Raw genomic sequence first — 22,970 nt, 5'->3', positions numbered from 1 at the left:
GATGCTGGTGAATTTTCCTTTTCAGTCTGATTACCCTCTGGTCTTAAGGCCTCATGTTTTGACCAAATTGTGGAACAGTCAACATTATAAAATGCATGAAACGATCTTGTAAACTTTTTTTAAAAACACAACCCTCATTGGGTTTCTTTCCTCCCTATTTAAAAAGTCATATTTAAAAAAAAAAAAAAAAAATCTAATTCAGGCTGTGCAAAAACCACAGGTTTTGATTTATTTCTACCACTACTTTCCTAGTCACTTTTAGTACAGGCACATGTTTCCAGCATGCACCCAGAAAACAATTTGCAAAAAAATACTTTTCCATAAACCCACACTTATTGCTAGCTCAAGACCCTATTTCACCAATAACAATTCAAACATTAACACCAACTTTTTAAAACAAACATTCAAAAACTAATTACATATTTCTACCTTCCACCACAGGTTAAAGGGATACTAGAACATGGTTATTCTGTTTTTCTCCTTGTGTATCTGGGCCTTTTGATTAAAGAACAAGCATCATTTTAGTTAGTATTCCCGAATGTTTAGTTTTTTAATAAAAAAAAAAAAAAACTAAATTGTATTAAGCACAACTATAGTTAAATAGTATTACCTTGCCCAGGCAAGTTACTGTTTGCATGCTAAATAGATGATGCTGCAAAAAAACATGCATCATTCATTGTCCATGATGTCCTTACTAATTATAACATTATATAATTTTCAGAGATAAGAACAAGCAATATACCTTATCTTGCAGTCCAGCAGCTGTTCTGTTATGAGAGAACAGTCTCTAAAAAAGCTGAGGTTTTTATACCATTCTAACTCTATTTCAAACAAACTTCAGTCTAGATAGTAGGCTGACTTGATCACTACAATTCTTTAATGGATACTTAAGGAATTTAGATACCTGTCCCCAAACATTGCCTTGTGTGATCCGCACAACTGGGATGCTTTTGGCTTCTTTCAAGTTAAAATACAGTTTTCTGTTTCAATGAAAAAATAGAGCACTATAGGACCTTCTTACAGTATTAAACAGTAGGCCACCATACATATAAATCCTTAACATTACTGTACCCTTTCCTGACTGCAGGACTTTGCAGATATCAGTGAATATCTTAGGATGTGTCTTATGGTTTGTTTTTTTCATTTTAAACATTTTTCATGCTTAAAGCTTTGAAATAAAATGGATGTGGCACACTGAACAGCTTACAAATACCCATAGATTTTAAGTGCTGTAAGAACAATCAAACAAATTATTTTTTTTAAAAAAATGTGATGTTAGGCCTGATGCAATTTTCAGCTAGCAAACTGCAGGCCAAAACTCACCTAACTAACAGGCAGGCATACCAAAGCCTAAAGGACAATGGCAAATGTAAATACCTGATAACTCAAAAGGCCAGATGTCCACTCAGTGATTGATTCTGTCTCACAATGAGAACAGCATATTTCTTACAAGCCCTCCAGCACATACCCTCTATATTTGTAAGGACCCTTCTCCTCCACCCAACCCCGACCCCTGCCTAAATGTAGTCATAGATGCTTTGATGTAATTAGTGTCTCTGCATGTATGTTCTGTATCTGTCTAGTAAAGAGCATGTTTTCCCTTCTGGGATGGCCTAAGAGGGTGAAATCCCCTCCGACTGGTAGGAGGGGGAAGTCCTCAGACACCTCACCAGACGTGGGTTTTGTGACACTATCTTCACCCAGAAGAAATACCACAGGAAGTAGGTCATAAGGTGACAGGTGGTGGGGCCTGAAAGGTCAATAGATAGTAGGTATCAACACAGCTGCAGCAGTACAGTAGCAAGCAAACAGAGTTTGAGAGGGAGTGCTGTTGGGGGAGGAGGGAAGCCCTTAGTCCTCATGGCACTGAGTGAGTCTTGTAGATGTGTTGTGTTTTGTCTTTTCTTTTCAGTTTGCAGGGACTGGTGCTGGAAGATGTATTTTGAGAGCAGCTGAGTCTGATTGAGTGGCTGCCTTTATGACCCGCCCCCCACCCCCCAATCAGGCAATGGCACAGCGGTCAGCAACAGAGCAGTAATCAAGAGTTTGATTCGGAGCTGTGTTGGAGGAGAAGGGAGGAAGGAAGCCCCTCGTCCTTAGAGACAAACAGAACAAAGCAGATAGTAAGTATCGTGGAGCTTTTTCTTTTCGGCTTGCAGGGACTGGTACTGGGCTGTGTACTGAGAGCATCTGAGCCTGATTAGATTGCAGGGTTTCCCTGATGTGCAACTGTCTTCACAGTCCCCTACATCAGGAATTGGTACAGCTGCATAGGCACAGGAGCCTGTAAACAGTGGCATTTGAGTGGGAGTTCCCTTGGAGGAGAAGGGAGGAGGCAAGCCCTGGGTTTTTAGGGGCAGTAAGTATGGTGAAGTTGTGTGTTTGGCTTCCTTCTCCCCACAACCCCCCAATTTCCAGGGAGTGGTACACGGTGGTGTACAGAGAGCAGCTGCGCCTGAGTAGGTGGTCTCTAAAGGCAACCACTTAATGAGGCCTCAGCACAGCTGCCATGGCACAGAGGACAGCCACTGCAGCTGTAAATGGGAGTTTCAGTGGGAGCTGTGTTGGAGGAAAAGGGAGGAGGCAAGCCCCTCATCATTAGGGTCAGTGAGTGAGTATTCTGGCGGTGTGTGTTCTGTTTTTTGTGTTTTTCTTTTCAGTTTGCAGGGACTGGTCCTTGGAGGTGTACTGAGAGCAGCTGAGCCTGACTGAGTAGCTGCCTTTATAGGCCACTAATCAGGCAGCAGCAAGAGCCATCAAACAAAGCTGTAAAAAGAAGGGTCTGTTACCCTAAAACTCTGGGATCCACAAGGCCTTATGCTGGCTTGGATATACTCACCATACCATTCCCAGCCTTACTTTTATAAGTGGATAATTACTGTGACCTTGGGGGATTTACAAGAGTTTACCACAGGTTCCCGTTTATAATCACTGAAACTCCCCAGACCTGCCTGCCTCGGTTTACCCTGGAGAGGACATGAATACAGCCCTTTGCGCAAAGGATTGACACAGAGTAAATTCTTCAAAAATAAATGTCTCTTTATTAAATACTAACTTTAATACAGTTAGGTTTCAAATAGAAAATCAGTACCATTAAAAATTTATAGAAATAAGCTGCTTAAGACGGTTCAGAACACTATATAAAGTATATGGTATAAAAGTCTAAAGCTGCAATACTGCAGTCACAACACAACATGGTATTCCCTTAGTATTCATAAAATTGTAGCATATGCTTACTTGCAGCACGGCATTACAAACATACAAAGTAACAGCATACAACATAAGGAAATCCTGCATCCACATGTGAAATCCTTAGCACACTGCAATATCAAGAGCTTATTACAATGTGGCAAGTAACACACATGCATATAGTAACATTACAATAATATTCTTAACAATACTACTACCATAAACTAACATATATTCTAGGAGTACTGATCAGGCAGTCATAGAATGGGTGGGGTGATCATTCAAGCCACAGATATCTAGCTTTATTTACAGTCATTTCCATACATTCCTTATTATTAAGGAAAGATTATACTTACGTCTCCTGGATTTAGTCCCTCTGCTTTGGCTAAAGTCCTTCTGCTCTGTTTGTGCTGCCTGCAGGAACCAGTGCTACTTCTCCAGGTCGTCTTTCCAGAGCATCACCCAAGCCTGTCAGCTCTCTGCCTTATATACAGTTTTTCTGACCTTTACAGTTCCTTGTTGATTGCTTGGTTTCTTAATGTCAGTCAACACCTCCTTCCCACCCCTGCGTGAGATCAAGCAATTGTCCACTTTGCTAATCTTTTACCTTGTTTGTTTCAAACTCAGACCTCCCCCTGCTCCTCCTCCATAGTGGTAGTATATTTAACCAGTCAGGTATCTGATATGCTAATGAACTTTACTTGTTTGCTCCACCTTCTCACTTACAGACCCCTCCCTTTAGGTATCAAGAGTGAACTTTATTTCACCCCATCTTACCTTCCTGCTGTTGGTCAGTTTCTCTACCTCCAGGTAAGAGGAAGTAGAAAAAAAATGATGACATCAACCATCATTTTGATTTCTAACTAAAACTTACTCTAAACTATCATTGATTCTACTTATCAGAAATGTTAAACTTAAAACTATTACTGTTCATGGCTAATAATTAGAATACCATCACAAATATTAGTCTTCTCATTAAAGCAGATAATTGCTTTGCAAATTTTCAGTTGTATTGCTGGTGCTGTCTCTAGTGATGAGCATTTATTTATATATATATTTATATATATATTTATATTTAATATATATTTAATATATTTATATAATATTTATTTATATTATATTATAATATTTATATAATATATTTATATATAATGAGAGAGCGTGCGCATGTGCGCACGCAGCTTTTAAAATATCTTGTATCCTCTATAAGTGGGATTTGTCGCAGGAGACAAGCACCTGGTTCTTACGGACAGCGAGTGAGTATTGTGTATTCTGTTTCACTTGGTTTCATTTTTTTTCTTTTACTTTGCAGGGTCTGGCCCTTGGCAGTGTACTGATATGCCCCCTAATCAGGCAGCAGCAAAGAACCCAGTAAATGGAGGTGTAAACAAAGGAGTTGGAGTTGTTGGAGAAGAGAGGAGGCAAGCCCCTAATCCTTGGGCTCAGTAAGTATGTATTGTGGAATTGTGTGTTTTGGCTTCTATTTTTTTCTTTTCAGTTTCCAGAGACTGGTGGTTGGCAGTGTACTGATAGCAGCTGAGCCTGATTGGGGGTCCTAAAAAGGCAGCCAGTCAATAAGGTAGTGGCACAGCTGCAGCAGCACAGGAGCCAGCAAACAACTCTAAATAGAGGCATTTCAATGGGAGTTTGCAAGGGGATTTTTGGCAAGGTGTTCATGTTCTGGTATTCTTGGTGGGGTTTTTGTTCCCTGTCACAGACAGGAAGTATGTGGGAAGGCTATGAAAGATCCTGAGGCAGCAGTGGTAATGACCCTAGCTGTGGAAGATACGGTGAAGATGACTGTAGGTGGATGCTGTGGAATGGTCTTGATCCTGGAGGGGGTACCTCAAAAGAGCTTTGTTTGTTTAAAGTGTTGCCTGATAGAGCTGATGGAAGTATAGATCTGAGGCATGGAGATGCATGTGGAAACTCTTAGAAGGGGGTTTGAGCAGATTATGGTGACAAGATTATGATGGTGAACAGATGACTCAGGTAGTGGTGCTATAAAGAGGGCTTTGGGATGTGTGGCCACTGGGTGGGAGGCATTCATGGACAGAGGACTGTTCTCCTGGGATGGACTTCACCTGAGTAGGAAGGGAAATAAACTTCTAGGGTGTAGGTTGGCCTAATTTATTAAGATAACTTTAAAGTAGGAATTTGGGGGAGATGGATGGGAGCTGCCCCGGTAATCTCCACACCTGATTTTTAGCCTTGAGAGGGAGGAAAATGAAGTAAGAAAGGATACAGTATTAGGTGGGAGACTAGACATTAAGAGGAAGGGTAGTGTGGATACCAGTCTAATAAGTGATATTGGTGGTAAAATGACTGCCAAATCAGGTAAGGAATGTGAGTGAAGCCGAAGAGCAAAAAATCAAGATGTTTGCACACCAATGTGAGGAGCCTGGGTAACAATGTTGGAACTAGAGCTACTGGTGCAGGAAGTGAAACGAGATGGTACAGGGATAACAGAAACATGGTAGAATGGTAGTCATGAATGGAGTACAGGTATTGAAGGGTATGTGCTGTTTAGGAAAGACCAAAATAAAGGCAAAAGTGGTGGAGTAGCATTGTATATCAAAGACTGCAAAGAAATTAGAAGTGATGGAATAGAAAAGACAGTCTAGGTGAAAATCACATTGGAAAAGAGAGCTAATCTCACTTCCCCTGGGATAGTTCTGAGGGTGTGGTACAGACCACTGGGCTCCTAGTTGGATATGGGTAGAGACCTATCTAATGTTTTTTAATTAAGTAAATATTACTGGGAACTGTGATTATAAGAGACTTTAACTTCCCAGATATAGACTGGAGGACAAGTGCTAGCAATAATTAGATGGCCCAGATTTTCCTGGATGTGATAACTTAGATTCCTTCACAAAATAGTTTTCTAAGTATGCACCATTTTTACCAGTTTTACTTTCTCATAATTTATTATGACCATTAAGTCACTGCAAATGGCATATGATTTAGCATTCTTGATTTTTTGAAGCTCCAAGCTTTCTAATTTCGCACATGGGTTACTGATATCATAAATCCTTAAATATTTATTTTCCTTGGGATCTCAAGAACATTATATTCTAAGCTCACAACTTCATTCTCTACTGCTATGTAGTTTAATCTTTCCCTTCTGGAAGTACAAATGCAGCCTCCTTTTCCTAGTTTTCTGTCTTCACTAAAAGCAACATACCATAGAATTTTAAATTCTCTTAGCTTTAGGCTTGTTTTATTTAGCCACAAGACCTACCTGTCATGTGGCTGAGAGCTTTTCCTTACATGGGAAGGAGAGCTGAGCAAGGTACAGGTTGGATTGTATCCATTGACTTTTAAAGGGGCCAGTGAGCTTGTGACAGTCTATCCATTGATTATAATGGGTTTTGATCAGGCTCTTAAACAACAGATGTGTTCATCCAGAGTGCAGACTCCAGTGGAGGTCAGCAAAGAAGCAGTTGACTTATTTCTTACAGCTGTTTTTTCATTTTTATTTACTCTGCTTAGATTCATTGAAGTTCATGCACTTGGTTATCATTGTTTTATAATAAAAACTTTAGTTTAAAATGTGTAATTTTTCTTAAATATCTATTTAGCATTTGTAAAAATGTAACAATCTTATGTCCCAGATTTATTTAGATTGACAAACTAAGTTGAAAAAATATTGTTACAGATCTTCATATTTTGTATTTTTTTTCACAATCTCTCTGTTTTCTGGCATTAAATAATCAAAAAGGCAGCCCAAAAACCTATCATAAGCATTTTTATTTGCCCAGAATTTGGGTTTAGTGCAAATAATTTAATTAAATTGATGATGAAAATATCATCTGGTGGTTAAGTTTTCAGTCAAGTGAGCTTCCCAGTCCACTGCTAAATCACCATTACTTTATCACAATAAACAAATAAAATGAACCTTAACTTTCTAGAACGTTATTGTGACTAGGAAATAAATCTGTTAAAACCAGCCAAATTTCCAAATATTATTAAACCCTGCTACGACTTCTCAAACACATACAGAATTAGCCTATTATTCCATCACCAAAAGCTTCTGCAGACTTCAGGCTTCCTGCTTAAATATACACAGGACCATTTTTCTATTGTGTGACATTGAGTAGCTTATTTAGTTTGGGCCCAATCCTATGGGGTTCTGGGTGTCTTCTAGAGATAAGTTCCCATTGGTTTTAATGCAATTTGAGGGTATCCTCCAGGATCAGGCTGTGAACCTTTTATGGATATACCATTGTTCATGTTGAAGGCAAACATTCATCATCTCTGTTAAATGTGACTTTACAAATGGGTCTGATTTCAAGGAATAAAAATTTGCAGTTTTCCATTGGCTATGCTGGGCCAAATTCTCTAATAGTAAATTGGCAGCACTCCATTGAGTTGCAGCTGTACAAATCTATATCAGTAGAGAATTTGGCCCAGCATAGCTAATGGAAATATTGCACATTTTTGAAGCACTGCACAAACATTAAATGAGGGGAATTCAGCATCCTCTGCAGCAGAGTATTTTCCATATCCATATATACATAAGCTCTTATGGGAAGAAACATTTTCCTAGGAAATGTCTATGTAAAACTTTCATTACCTAATCTCTCCCTCCCCCCAGGGTGGAGGCCATAATTATGTACAGCCATGCTACCATCAATAGAAATTGTCATCTAAATCAGAACTTGTTGAGCTTGAACCTTTGTTTTGAAAGGTTCTATTGCTTATGTTCCCTGGGGCATACATTTTTGCATTTTGTCTCCAGAGTCCCACATGAGAGCTGGTCACATTTTTTCATTCAAAATGTTTTTTCAGCAAAAATGGCTTTTTCATCAAAATAGAAGTGTCCATCAAACACATGATTTTGATTAAATGTTTTGGGATTTGAAGGGGGGGGGAGAAATCTGTTTTCAGTCAATTAATTTAGACTTTTATTGCTGAAAACTGTTTTCATGTTTTTCATTTTTTTAGCTAAACCTGAAAACTTGAAGAAATTTTACAAAGATTCTAATTTTAATTAAATTTTTTGGCAGGAACAACATTTCTTGACAAGCTCTACCATTCTTTTAACCAATTTTTTACAAAAATCTTCAGCTCCCATTAAATCTTCTTCAGTTATGCAACTATCTCTGGCTTCTGCTTGAAATGTCTGTTAGACTATTTTGGTTCACACATTGCTGTAATTAGAGGCTCTCTGTGCACCGGTGGTGTTCTAAATTGAACTCAAACATTGTTTCCAAGATTATTTGCTGTCACATTATACACACTGGTTTGGATATTTTCTTAATCCATCTCTGCTATAGTTGAGTCTGCTTTAAATAGAATAGTGACTTTCCAAATCATAACTCTTGTTCTAAATTTGGAGAAAATTCAGAATTTTTTCTCTCTCGATGTCAAAATCATGGTAAGAAGCTATCGCTAAAAATACAAGCCATAAATGTGTGGTGATACATCTGGCTGCGTTGTCCAGATTACATTTAATCGGACTTCACCTTGCTCAAGAAGATCTGTATTTGTACTTGTTAAATACATTAGGATTTCATTTTAATGTAAGTAGAAGTTGAGAGTTATGATGTCCTAAATATCATTTGAAAATAGTCAGGTTCAAGAAGCTTTAGCTTTTGTCTTCTGGGGGGGAAAAAAAAATTTCCCCACCCGAGAAATATCTCAAACTCTTTTTACTGCTAAATTTGCTATTTTATCTAGAATGTGGCTGCTTCAACTAGGTGATAAAGAAACTAAAAAGTGTGTTGATAAATCTTTTTTTCTTTTTAAGTGGACTGTCTGAAGTACTTGGTACAGCTTGAAGTCTTGAATGTATAAAGCAAAGATGTAACCCTGAAAGTTGAAATAGAACTTCCTCTTTAAATATGTGGGCTTTCAAACACTTCAAGCCAAACATACCTCTGGTGTAACTCTTGACCTCAGAGTTATACCTTGTATGAATTTGGCTTTCGTCTCTATGCCAGTGACAGACTAGCAGTGTCAATTTGCCACTCTATTTTCAATATTTTTTTTTACCCTCACCTCTACAGCCTTAGGCAAAACTTTCTGCAGTAAATAAGACAGCTTTCTTTACAATGGCTTTAGGAGTGAATGTAGTATAAGTGAATTGTGCCTTTGATCTTTTCTCCTCCTCCCGACATCCCCCCCTGCCCGAAGATAGATGGAGCAGGTGTAGAGAAATTAATGAAGCAACTGCCAAATTGCAAGGGTCATTGGTGTGTTGAAAGCTATAGATTATCTGGCTCTTAAGGGAAATTACCCTCTACTTCTGAGATGCTGTCATTTATAAATTCAAGTTAAAGCTATGGGAAATAGTAATTTGAAAGTTTTTGGAAGAGAAGAATCTAGTGTCATTTTATGTTTTATGGTACTTTTGATTTAAAAAAACAAACATTAAAATAGATAAGACTTGTTTAATGAACTCTGAATACACAGTGAAGATGAATTTGTAACTAATACTTTCACTTTATTTTTGAAAGGCTTCACTGAATTATACTTCAAAACCCAATTTGGCAAAAGCAAGCTAAAAATACAGAAGATATCAGGTAAGTTTTCTACATGCCAGGGTACTGATTTCGACAAAAACATGTTGAAAGTTGATTTATGGACAGTGTCAATTTATCTTTTTACATAACTTTTACGGAAAAGTGGTGAAACATTGCATCTTTTAATTTATGCAACAGTAATACGTAAAAGTTGAGATGGAGCAGTAGTTTGTATATGGCTCTATAACAAGAAAGGAAGAGAGGTTTCTGCAAGCGGGAACACGGAGCAGTTGGAATGAACTCATAATAGACAGTGAACTTCTGGAACTGTATTACACTACTGTCTTTAAGCAATTGTCATGAGAAGCCACAACATGGGAAGCCGGGACTGAGAATATACAATCAGCCTGTCTCTTTTGACACTGCCCTATGAGTCCCAGAAATATTACCTGAAAGGGCAGCATCTTTTGAGAATGACCTGATAAAGGAAGCATCCACAATTCTGTGTGCAGCTAATCTTCAGTACAGTCCTACAATACAATATATGGATGGTAATTGTTTTTTTTCTGAATTTGTTCTGCCATCAACAACAAGTTCACAACAGTTATAAAATGCATTTACTTTTTTCCCCCTTGTGTCTGATCTAGCCAACTGGTCTAAATTCCATTTTCAAAAAGGATTCTGGAGAAGTGTAAATCATAAAGGGGGGGAAAAAATCTGTGCCACACCTCAGTAGTGTTTACAAATTCAATAATTCTACAGGTCCTTCTGTTTGGGCCACAAATTACCTTGTTAAAGTATGAAAAGATTGCAGATGAGCTATCAATCAATACTAATACTAACTTTGACCAATATAGTAGAGTAGCTGTTTTCTGAGGTTACTAGGTTAAGGTTAAATGGTGGCACCATTTAACATCTCTGGAGGAACAGTTTAGAATTGGCAATGGCTTGTAACCTGACTAAATTCATTATTTGTAAAGTTTATAGCTAATAACCTTCTAGGTCAACATGCTCTCAAGCAGAGCAGTGTTCATTGTAAAAAACAGTGAGTCATTAAACAGGGAGTAAAATAGGGTCTTTTTTAGCATTACAAATAGCTACTGTATTATGCATAGCTGCTGAAATGAACCTAACACTACATGACACAGTAACCCTGAAATTCACACTTACTCCAAATGAACCAGTTGCACAGGTGAGGAATAAACACTTTTCTGAGTGGATTGAATGTGGATTAATGCCTTGGTTTTCTTTGGTTTCCAGTACTGTCATGTATATGTTTGTCACATTGTTCCCCTGTGCCATATCCATTGTCAGCTGGTCTACTTATGAATTGCACATCACAGATTTGTAGAGGTATGCAAATAAAAACCATGCATGAGGTCAATGGTAACTTGGGTCACATTTTTGTCAGCCAATAACAGGTGTTCCAATAGTCAAATATATATTCCTAATAACTCACTGAGAGATTCCCCATTCTGACACCTTTTCCACACATTAGAAAACCGCTAATACTGTGTAATAGAAGCATCAGGCAAGACCATTATTTATTGTATTCTGTCTATCCTAATACATATATTCAATTAAAAGTCATCCCTTCTCTCACATGCAGTCTGAGCTAAAGCCCATTGAAATTGATGGAAGACTTTCCATTGACTTCACTGGGCTTTTAGATCAGGCTCATAACATGATTAATTCATGTGGGGGAAAACCCAAGAGACTTTTTTGAGGGCACTATGCCTATCCCTAAACTACTGTTTCTGTTGAATGGGAAAAGGGGGATGCAGGCTTTGAGACCCAACATACATTGCCAGCACATCACCAAGCCCAGCTTTCCATTCACTCCATGTGTCGTCATGGAGTGGGGATTGGCATAGGGCCAAGGATGCCACTCCATACTTTAGCCCCTAAGGGACACCCCAGCACATACCTTGATTACCAGGAATTTTCACTGTCATGGGGGCATCGTTCTTAAATGTAAATCACTGCTGCTTTGTTTTTTAGCCTCTTCAGAAAAGTACCATAGTCAACTGCCAATACAAAAGTATAAACATATGGTGCTACAGTGTGATTTAATTTTTTAGGCACAGCCCCAACTCAGGCATGATTCATAAGTGAATTGCATCAGGAGGCATTTTTATTAAGATCACCACTTTTAGTCATAATTCCATGATTTTTGCATTGCTCTATGGAGATGGGAATGTATTGCTTTTATATACCAGGAAACCATCACAAACTCTGGGTAGCAAGCAGAGGGAGCAAAGCCAATGTTTTGGATATTCCCCACCCACTTATCTTGCTTTGGGAAAGGAATCAGCAGAAAAATAGCCCACTTAGTCCTGAATGCCCAGACCCAAGATCCCAGTAGCCTATGTAAAAGCGTGGGGAGGAGGGAGAGTTTTTGTTACTCTGTTTCTGTGCCTGCATATAATCTGTGTACAATTTTTTGAGTTGCTTAAATATTTTTTAAAATTTTTGTTTCAAGTCCTTCAATTTTCCCCTACTGGGATATACTATTATTTTGAGTCTTGAACACTTATTTCTTACATAATATGACTTACAGAAAATTGGAAAATTCACCTACAGTTGGTCATCTTCTTGGCATTTGCCAGTATCCTGTGTTTCATGCTGTGCAATAAGCATTTGTTTGTCTCTGGAGCAAGAACCCGGTAAATTGTTAATAACTTACCTTTGACCAGATCTGATCTGGTTCCTTTTTTAGTATGTTATAGTGGTAGCCTCAATATGTCAATCAAATCTATGAACTGAACTTCAACTACTCTGTCAAAACTAGGATATATCCCAACCCAAGAAGAACAAAGCAAACTTTAAAAGAGAACTTCAGCCTAGCTCTACATTTCTCTGTTCTGAATTTATATGCATTTATTTCTACATTACCTTCCAGGTACAAAACCAGTGAGATAAAGAATTTAGTTATGTGAATCAGAGACCAGAAGGAAGTTTAATCGCAAACTTCTTCATGGTTGTTACTAGTGTATGCCATCTTTGATTTTAGCAGCTTGAGTCACATTCTGCAGTGGCTGCTTTGCCTACGAAGTCTTTATTTTTTCCTCAGATGAGATCCATGACTAATACTTTTGGAGTGGAAAAACTATTGCAAATTTTAATCTGTGAACATTTAGTAATCCTTAGATTAGTTTTCCAAAGTTCCTGAAGTAAAGAAAGAGGTAAAATGCTCACCGAAAAAGGTTAGGTTATAATACCCTCTACCTGTAAGTCTCTGTGAACGTTCACCAAATTTTGTGCTGTGATACAGTTTTTGGAAATACTTTGAGTGCCATAGTGTCACCTTTTCTGCAAGTTTAACATAATGATTGAAAAACTTGCAGCAACTATATAGATAGCAAAAAGTGATTCGGTGTCAAATGGCTGTAGTACCAATGGGTTTATAGTGTAAGTGACTGACTAAGGCCTGGTTTACACTGCATAATATAGCTTGCATATCTCCCTTCAACTTACTTACAGGGCCATGCCCCAGCATCTCTACTGCACTGTGTCAATGGGAGACACTCTCCAGTCGATGCAGCTTTATTCCTTTTGGGAGGGTGGATTAATGGCATCAACCAGAGAGCACTTCTGGGATCAGTTGAGTGGGTCTCCACAATCTATCCTGTTGCATCAATGCATGCAGCCTAAACATACTCTAAGAAATCCCATACTTGGAATTACCTAAATCTTCCTCAGTCTAGTACAACAGAATAGGAGCACTTCCTCCTAATACTATTTTGGGAATGTATCATACTCTCCCATGGTGAACTTGGTAAGAATGTGAAAAAGTACTCTGGAACCTATAAATTTCACCATATAGATGCTCCTTTTAGCGTCAACAGAAGAAGCTAGAGACATGGATTTCAAAGTTCAGGGAAAGCAAGTGCCAAGTCTGAGGATCCATCCTTCTGTGTTGCTTGCTGAAGAGCCAGTCTGTCATTGACCTCCCAGATACATTTGTGCCATCCTCTCCTGCCACATAGGAGGAACTGTGTGCAATGGGTGATAACACTTCTTCTTGATGGTCTTGCAACGTTAACTCTCATGGATTTCTTTCCAAAGAGGACTATGCCACAGAATAACTGTTCTTGAATATTACTTCTCCACTCTCTGTCCTACTTCTAGGCTTAATTGCTCTACTTCATTATTGTAAAGCAAGGAGTGCATCTGACCTTTCATTGCTCTGAGTTCGAGCCCACGGTTTAGCAAATTGCTAAACTAACTGCAAAATTTTGAAGTTTTTTCAAAGGTCTCAGTAAAATATTGTTATCTACTAAAAGATGAAAAACTCAGGCTCATATACATACACAACACTTCAGACATGTACACCCTGCCATTTTTATTATGTATCTGTAACTTACATAAATAAGAAATCAATTAGCGGTAATGCCAACTGAAGGAGCTTACTAATTGTTTGCTTCATTGTGGTGTTTTGGTGAGCTCTTGGTTCATGTTCTGTTTCACTCATGGAAAGATCAGCATTCAGCTTCTAATGCAGAAACTATTTTTCACCTCAAATATATGGATCTCCCCAGAGATTAAAAAGAGATTTTTATCTGGCAAAGAGGATTTACATTGGTAGTACCAATCAGTTAAAAAGCTTTTGACATTCCTATACTAGAGGTTTTTCATAACTCTAGATAAGAGATTTTGATCTTGGCTAGAGCTATGGTTTTATCAAAACTGTTTCATCACTAAACTACATTGCTTAGAAGGTCAGGAAACTGCAAATACATGGCCAAATAACTGTACTGCGGTTATGATGTGCTAGTGCTTACTGTATAAATTGAGTCGTCTTTCATTTGGTGGGGGAAAACACAATGCCAAACAAATCGACAAAAAAATGCTAGTGTGTTAATGCTTAATAAGGAACAATTAATCCTTAAATTGCATGTACTACTACTGCATTCAGTCATAATAGATGTTTGATTGTAGAAGTAAGAAATATTCTGTTCTGAATTGCTTCACTTATGTAAAGGTGAATTCTAAGAATGAGGGATTCATTGGCACCATTTAATCCATTTATTACGGCTCTATCAACAAAATAGTGAGAAATAGAGATTGTCATTACAACAGTTAAACATACCCTGGAAGAAAGTTTTTGTTTTTGTTGAGATTCTACAGTCACATTGCTTTGGCTGTAAATCTAATGATTTCTAAAGCTGTTGTGCGATCAGTGATTAGCAGGGCAGAAAATGAAGAAAAGAACAATATGAACTCATGCATGATACATATGCACAGCACAGCAGGGATGCCAAGAAGTGTAGCAGCTATTATTTGTGCATGTGTTAGGGATAAATTGTGAGTTCTCAGTAAAAATGGATATAATCCTAAGACTACAATCAACAATCAAAATGTTGGGAGATATATTTGGCCTATTTAGATAGGGCACAAATGTCCATTTATTTAACCAGCAATATTTTCCTCCTTTTGTTTGCTGGTACGCCACACGAGCCTATAAAGCATATTGGAAATGCTACTGTTGTTTGCCGTCTTAGAATACATTGTTACATTTTGCTATACATTAATCAAAGTTACATGTAATACATCATGATGCTTTCTTAGAATTCACTGGAACTGGACTTACAAAACCTATTATGGAATAAAGATATATTAAGGTGTATTTTGCTAGTTCTATATTCAGCAGATAAGTTTTTTGTTAGCTCTTTAGCACCATATCTTCAATTATTCTTGAAATTGTGTGGGCATATTTGGTTTATTAAAAGCTACATAAAGATAATTTATAAACCTGTATATATATAGAGGTATTAGAGACTGAACAAGAGATCTTTAAAACACTATTTGTTAAGGACTACTGGAAAGTCTCCAGACAGTGGGATTTAGAAGTGCTGTACTTAACTAACTACTGAGCCTGTTTTCTTCTTCACTGACATGCAAGGGAATGGAAATTCCATAAATTTAGATCACACAATTTCCTTTGAATGTTTTTATTGATGAGGGGGAGGAAGGGACCATAGTTTAGTATCAATTCATCCCCTGAAAATGACACCCCTCCCCCAACTTGGCCCAAATCTCAGGGGTCTGGAAGAGATATGCACAAAGATTTCTACTTCACTGCTGACAATTTTCTTAACTAATTTTTGCTGTGAAATGAATAAAAATGGCATTGTAGGATTTTATATGTATTCTCAGTAACTCCTGCTTGACTGTCCTCAATTTACAAGTAAAATTATTTCCTTAACAGCAGCCCTGCTAACTCAACCTAGAAGATGCAAATAAAGTTATTTCCTGTCTGTAATAAGAGTAAGGACTAGTCTACACTTAAATCTTAGGTTGACCTAGGTGTGTTACTGAGGGGGTGTAGAAATTCATACCTGTGGCAGACATGTTAGCCAATCTAAGCCCCACTGTAGACACTGCTAAGTAAACTCAATAATTCTTTTGCTCACCAGGCTACCACCTCTCAATGGGGCAGAATTGCTACAGTGATGGAAAAAGCTCTTCCCTCATTGCAGTAAATGTCTGCACTACAAAGCTACAGTAGCATAACTTCAGTGCTACAGCTCTGCTGCTGTAGTACTTGTAGGGTAGCCATATCCTAAAATAGGCTTCTACAAGCCTAATTCTGCACTGATTCATCCCTGTGCAATATCATGGACTGCAAATGATTTACACAGTGACTCTTGTGGTCCCACTGGTGTCAGTAGGTTTGCACAGTGCACCTCATTAGTAAAATTAATTAGAAAATTAGTAAACAGTTCTTTTGAGGAGGCACAAAAAGCAATGAAATCTAGCAAGACCTAAGTTTTCTCATTAAAATAAGCAGATACAATTATAAATACATACAAGAAGCAGAACTGTTAGCATTCCATTTTTTTAGTCACTGTTGACAGTATAGCTCCACTTTAACTAAAGATTGTCAGAAAATTACTCAGGTTTTGTTCTTTCATCATTAAAAGCCAAACCTGTTGGTCTGAATACAATGGATGTTCTCTTCAGTTGCATGAATATAATATTTTTATAGTCTGACTAGGGATCTTGTAACTAGCGGAGATCAAGTATTTGAGTAAAAATTGGTAGGTCACAAACAAGCTCATAAATCTTATGTATTGTGATCCATTAGGATTGCTTTGACTAGTGCCATCTTTGCCATTCAAAAAAGCCACCAAAACAGCAATGTTAAAATGCTGTCCACTGCATGAAAAATAGGGCATGCAATATTATCCTGAGTTTCAAACTGTTAGCATGTAAAGTATGTGAACTGAATGCAACAAGCCTAAATTTCACATACTATTAACATAATGAATTACTAAGTAAAGCATTGGTTTGAATGTTATTGAAGATCAGCATCTAAACATAACTAATTGTGCATTGTATGTGACAGTCAGAATGGCCCAGTTACCTAAACAATATTTTAAATTAATATTTTCAAAGTGAAATGAATCCTATATCAACACTTATTTAAAATTAAGGTAATCAAATTTTACATACTATTTTTCTATTATAATCATAACAGGTATTTGCCTAAAACGTCACCCCTCAGAGTGGTGTTCTGGATCTTTATTCAGATATTCTGCTCAGCCCTAGAAACTCCATTGGTGTTGATAAGAAATTGTCATATGCAGGGATAGCAGAATATAGCAGTTCAGATCCTTTTCTGGGTCCATCATTTATTACAGCTCCCTGACTCTATCACCGTTTTTACGCAAGCCCCACTGGAGCAGACTTTAGAGCAGTTTCGCAGCTGCTCTGCACACTAATAACTTATAAAGGTCCACAATAGATCCGCCAGCTGGATAGCCATACAGCCTCACGTGCATTTCTCTGTCCCTGATGTAAAGGAGAAGTGATATAGAAGCTAGATACTCCATATGTATATCCAGTGAAGGCATTCTCCACCAGGGAATTCCCAAGAGGACCAGTGTGGGTTGTTTCAGTAACCATCTGGGAAGCACAAAGGAAACAGAGTAGGGCAGTTAATATGGCCAGTGTATGAAATAGATATGTGACGAATATGAATTATTTATATAAATTGTTTGTTAGTTAGTGCTTTAATTTTTAAGGATCTGGTGTGGAAGATTCTAAAGCCTAGTCCACATCTAAAATATGGAAAAAATTCACACCCTGGGGGGGGATAGTTAAGCCAACCTAAGTTCCAGTATAAACTCTTCTAAATTAATAGAAGAATTCTTCTGTTGACTTAGCTACCATCTTTTGAGAGAGTGGATTTACTACAGTGAGAGAAAAACCCCTTTCATCATTATAACAAGTGTTCACACTACAGCATAACAGCGCAACAGCTTCAGCACCATAGCGGTGCCACTGTAGAATCTGTAGTGTAGATGACCGCTCAGTGGCTATACATCAAGAGTAGCTGACTTCTGCAGCACTCAAATTTCACTATCCCTCAGCAGAAGAGGCATGTCAGGAACGGAGAGCTATTCAGCAGGATTTCTCTGAACCAGACTATGCTCTGGCTATCCCCAGCTCTTGGTTGCATTAGGGGCCGCTGTCAGAGTTTAGAACAGCTTCAGAGCTGTTTTGAATTCTGACAGTAGGATCATCCTCCCCCTCACTCCCATTGTGCCCTAAGTGACCATCGAATGAACCCATCTTGAAAACGAAGTGTTTGCTCAATGCTTTTGTATTGAAGTAGAGTATTGATCTATGCGAGTAAGGGTAGTAGAAACTGTCCCCAAGGGCTTGTCTACACTTACAACTCTGCAGTGGCACAACTCCAGTACTCAGTGAAGACCCTACCTATGCCAAAGGAAGAACTTCTCCCATTGGCATAGGTACTTCACTTTCCCCATTTGTCATAGCGCTGTCTACACTGGGAGTTAGGTCTGTATAACTGTCACTCAGGAGTGTGGATTTTTCACACCCCTGAGTGATGTGGTTGTACCAACTTAAGTTGGTAGTGTAAACCAAACCTAAGTAAATTGATTTATTTAATAATTTTACATTTTAAAAAGAGTTTTTAAAATGATGAAAAATGAACTTCATATATGTTTGTACACGATCCTTAGTTCCATTTTTCATAAAGGACTATTTTTTTCTTTTTACTCATGTTCATTTGACTAGTCTGTAAATGTTTTTAATTACTCATTTTATGTGCATGCCTGTGTGCGCGCGTGCAAAGCCTCTTCAGTTAAATGAAGCATCACTGAACTGATACCAGCAAGTCTGAGGTTGCTAAAGCCAGTCTCACAACCTGAATATCCACAGGATCCTCAGTCTATGATAAATTAATGGATTGGATATAGGACATAATATTGTATGCTGTGGGCCATATCCTATTCCAATTTTTTAAGCAAAACTGACCATTTAATTCAATGGGGAGTTCTGTTTAAAAATTGATGGAATGATTTGATCTTATTTTGTGTTTTCACCTTCAGATTCAGCTGCTGCTGTCATTATTTCAAACTTATATTTTAGGATTCTTAGAACATGATGAAACAAGATAAGCATTTTAGTCTTCATCCTTCAAACCCTTCTACTGCACAGAGGGAGATGAGGTAGGGAGATGTACACCTGCTGACCTGTGTACACATTCCCAGCAGGTGTGTGGGTAACAACCATAAGGATTGATAGCTCTTATGTTTGTTTATCCTATTTAGTGAAAATGCATATGATTCATCCTTATCGTGTTCTAACACAATTTTAAATGTACTCTGCTATTTGCCTTAAAGCCATTATTTATGTTAACTTTTCAGCACAGGAAGGACTTTTTTCACACTTCATTGTACTGTTGCAGATGTAACCTGTTTTGGGGGGGGAAGGAAACTCTGATTTGGTACAGTTCTAGATCTTGTCATCCCTATGATTCTGGTTGTACAAACTAGCATATCATATAAGTTTCTGTTAGATGTTCCATGAATGACTATACTAGACATGTCTGAAACTCCTTTATCTCGCATCTAAACCTCAGATGATTTTAATGCCTTTTTTACGTTATTGCTAGCAATATCCCCACTGGAATTCTGTTTTCTATATACACATATGGCTTAATTCTGCAAAGTGCTAAGAAGTCTGACCCCAATCCAGAAAGAGACAGTGGGTGAGTTAATATCTTTTACTGGACCAACTTCTGCTGAGAGAGACAAGCTTTCAACCCACATAGAGCTCTTCTTCAGGTCTGCCGCAGGAAGTCCCAGCATTATAGCAAAATGCAATGTGGAACAGATTGTTAAATATAAGTAATTTCCACATAATAAAAGACAAAAACACCCTATCACCTGTGGCGAACACTTTTCACAAAATGATCACTCTTTGTCTGACCTATCAGTCCTCATCCTCAAAGGAAATCTGCACAACACTTTTAAAAGATGAGCTTGTGAGCTTTAATTCATTGCTTTGCTAGACCCCAAAAATCATGGACTGAACAGAGACACTGGATTTATAGATTATTTCAACAATCTTTAATGCCCTCTTTTTATTATATGACTACAAAGGTGTCAAGGGTCCATTTTACCTTGAAAGGTCCTTTAAAATAAGTGCTAACTACTTACGCTAAACAATCTGTTCCCCCTTGCGTTTTGCTGTGGACTGGGATTCCGTTTCCCAAACCTGAACAAGCGGTCTTAGTGGCTTGGAAGCTTGTCTCTGTCACCAGCAGAAGTTGGAGTTGGTCCAATAAAATAATATAGCCCACCAATTGTCTCTGCAATATACTGAAACCAACATGGGTACAACTACAGTGCATGCTCAAATCCAAAAAAGCATTAAACGAGTGCTTAACATTAACCCTGAGTAGTCCCATTGACATGAGTGGGATTACTCATTCTTAAAATTAAGTGCATGTTTACTTGCTTTGCTGAATTGGGGCTAATGCGTTCAACACTGTAGGAAGGAGCACTTTCTTCCATTCATTAAAAACTAAATGGAAAATGATTGTCATTATTCACTCCCCCTTCTCCAGTCAATAAAAGTCAATAAGTGAGTAACTTGAACTATAGAAGTGTCTGTTTTAAAATTTCCATATGTCCCTCTGAACAAGCCCAAACCCATTTTGAACAAAAGATGTATTTGCTCAATTTTTTTACTGACACTAAGTAATAAAAGCACAATGTCCAATGGCTACAGAAGTTGTTTGATGGTACTTGTTTTGCTAACACTGCTTTAACTATTATAACTGTATAAGGACTATTTCATATGAACAAAACAAATGTAAAATAGATATCTGTAACAAAATTACTTTATTGTTATATGGGTATTCTCCCAATTTTACTCCACCTCAATTCTCCTATCCAGACTAGGACTATATGATAAAATGTAAGAATATAGAAATGAAAAATTCATATCAGAAAATCTGTAGCTTTAGTCAAAAGTTAAAACACACAGAAAAGCAACCCTGATTGATTCACACTTGAAAGGTGATATTTATAGCATACATCTCCTATTAAATAGGTATTCTCAGCATACAATGACATTTGTTACTGTGTTTTATTTATCTTCAGTTCTTCTTCCATTATCTTCACGAGCTGGCCAATTAAATTTGTGAATATCCATAAGGAATCTGAGTCTTTTTTCTTTTTCAATCTCACTTATATTCTGACTCTCTATTTAACAAGTGATCATCTGAAAGAGAAAAAAGGACTGGCCTTTAATAATAGTGTTTGCTTGGGTTGTTATAATCTATTGTTTACCGTTACAATGGGACTCAGAATGTTCCAAAACTGTGGACATCTGGCAGATAAGATTTAAAAAAAAAGGTAAAATAGGAAGACTTTGTGAAGCGTAATAGGAAGAGTCTACTGTTTGAAGACTGTTGTTCCCAGAGTCTGTTAATGATGGACTGGATTGCATGATGTAACTGTAAGCAGAAAGGGAGACTCTAACATGCTGAGAAAGTCAGTGTCTGAATAGGAAAAAAAAAATTGCCTGGTGGTAGATTTTGGTGTAAACTTAATTATTATTCTTTTACATCATGCTAAACTCCACAAATCTCTACAATTAGGTACTTCAGCCTGCTTGCAGTTTGGGCACAGAACCAGACCTGGCCGTCACTGGCAACAGAGCAATGCACACACTCTGAACTTCCTCCAATTTTTTCTGCCTCCCCAGAAGCCAACAGCTCAATCAAGACTTCCTGTTGCACAGCGTTTCTGAGAGAAATTCAATCCTTTTATTTAAAATTTCGAACATTTTGTCTCAATAGTGTCTAATTCCCAGCCGAGGCCTATGGCTGCATTTGCATTTGCCTTTGGGGGAGATTGTCCCCTCAGCTCCGCTTCCACTTCTGAGGTATTTGCAGGGGTATTGCCCTAGTATACTTCAGGGAGCGACTTAGGCAGAGAAATGCCAGAGGCAGAAGGCAAAGTTTGTGTCTCCTGCTTTACCCTTACCTAGGCTATGTCTATAATACAGCTTATGCTGGCATAATTTATGTTGCTCAGGTGAACAAATCACCATGCTTAGTGACATAAATTTATACTGACATAAGTGCCAGTGTGGACAGTTCTGTCAGTGGGAGAGCTTCTTCCATTGCCATAGCTACAGCCACTCATGGGGGTTGTAGTTAAGCTGAGAGGAGAGCTCTTTCCCATCAGTTTAGAGTGACAACATTAGAGTGCTTACAGCAGCGCAGGTACATCAGTGCAGGAGCACCACTGTAAACTGTCTAGTGCAGCTGTGCACCAAGTGTCTCACTGAGAATCTTGGATGGCTCTGTGGGCAGAGTGCAGTTCTCCCTCCCCTCAGCCCAGTCTAGTTCCAGTCCAGCTCAGCTCTTCTCCCCCCAAGCAGGGAAGGAGCCAGGCAGGAATGGAATAGCTGGTTTCAGGTCAAGCAACCCATCTCCATGGGGAGAGGTGGTTCCCTCCTCCTCTTCTGCCTCCCCTTGAGCTTCTAATGGAGGGCATGGGACACAGTGGACAAACACAACTGATCTTATTCTAGAGCTAGATTTTAAAAAAAAAATCCTCCATTCAGGACCGGCCAGATTCAGAATGTATACATATATATATGTATATATATTGGCAACGGTTGCCAATATTCACTGTATTATTTCTACCAACTGCATCTGAGGAAGTGGGCTGAAGCCCATGAAAGCTTATGCCTGCTGAAATTAAATTTGTTAGCCTTTAAAGTGCTACAGGACCCTCGTTTTTTGCTGTGTACAGACTAATACAGCTACTCCTCTGGAACTCTTCTAACTAGTGAACAGCTCATTTGCTAAGTTAGACTGAAGAATCTCTTGTGGCTTGATTCTGGGTGCCTGGTCTTAAGACCATAGAGCCTGCTGGATCTGTGAAATTGAGCTGGATTCTATAGCCAATTGTTTCTCTGCTGCATGCTTTTGTGGGATATCTCCCATCATTGCTACTGCTGCAGTTTCAGGGTAAC

General features: G+C 38.2%; 1 long non-coding RNA gene across 1 annotated transcript; it reads left to right on the top strand.

The window, feature by feature from the left end:
* Window positions 1-1,924: 1,924 nt before the first annotated feature.
* LOC137149356 (uncharacterized) lies at window positions 1,925-4,629 on the top strand. Its single transcript, XR_010918757.1, has 3 exons — window positions 1,925-2,123; window positions 3,918-3,999; window positions 4,502-4,629. It is a non-coding gene; the product is annotated as an uncharacterized lncRNA (long non-coding RNA).
* Window positions 4,630-22,970: the final 18,341 nt, after the last annotated feature.

Source organism: Emydura macquarii, unplaced genomic scaffold (genome assembly GCF_026122565.2).
Source record: "Emydura macquarii macquarii isolate MOO-44397 ecotype Brisbane River unplaced genomic scaffold, CSIRO-AGI_Emac_v2 contig_75, whole genome shotgun sequence".
In the NCBI taxonomy this organism is placed as follows: domain Eukaryota; kingdom Metazoa; phylum Chordata; order Testudines; family Chelidae; genus Emydura; species Emydura macquarii.
This window is presented reverse-complemented; position numbering and strand designations above follow the sequence as displayed.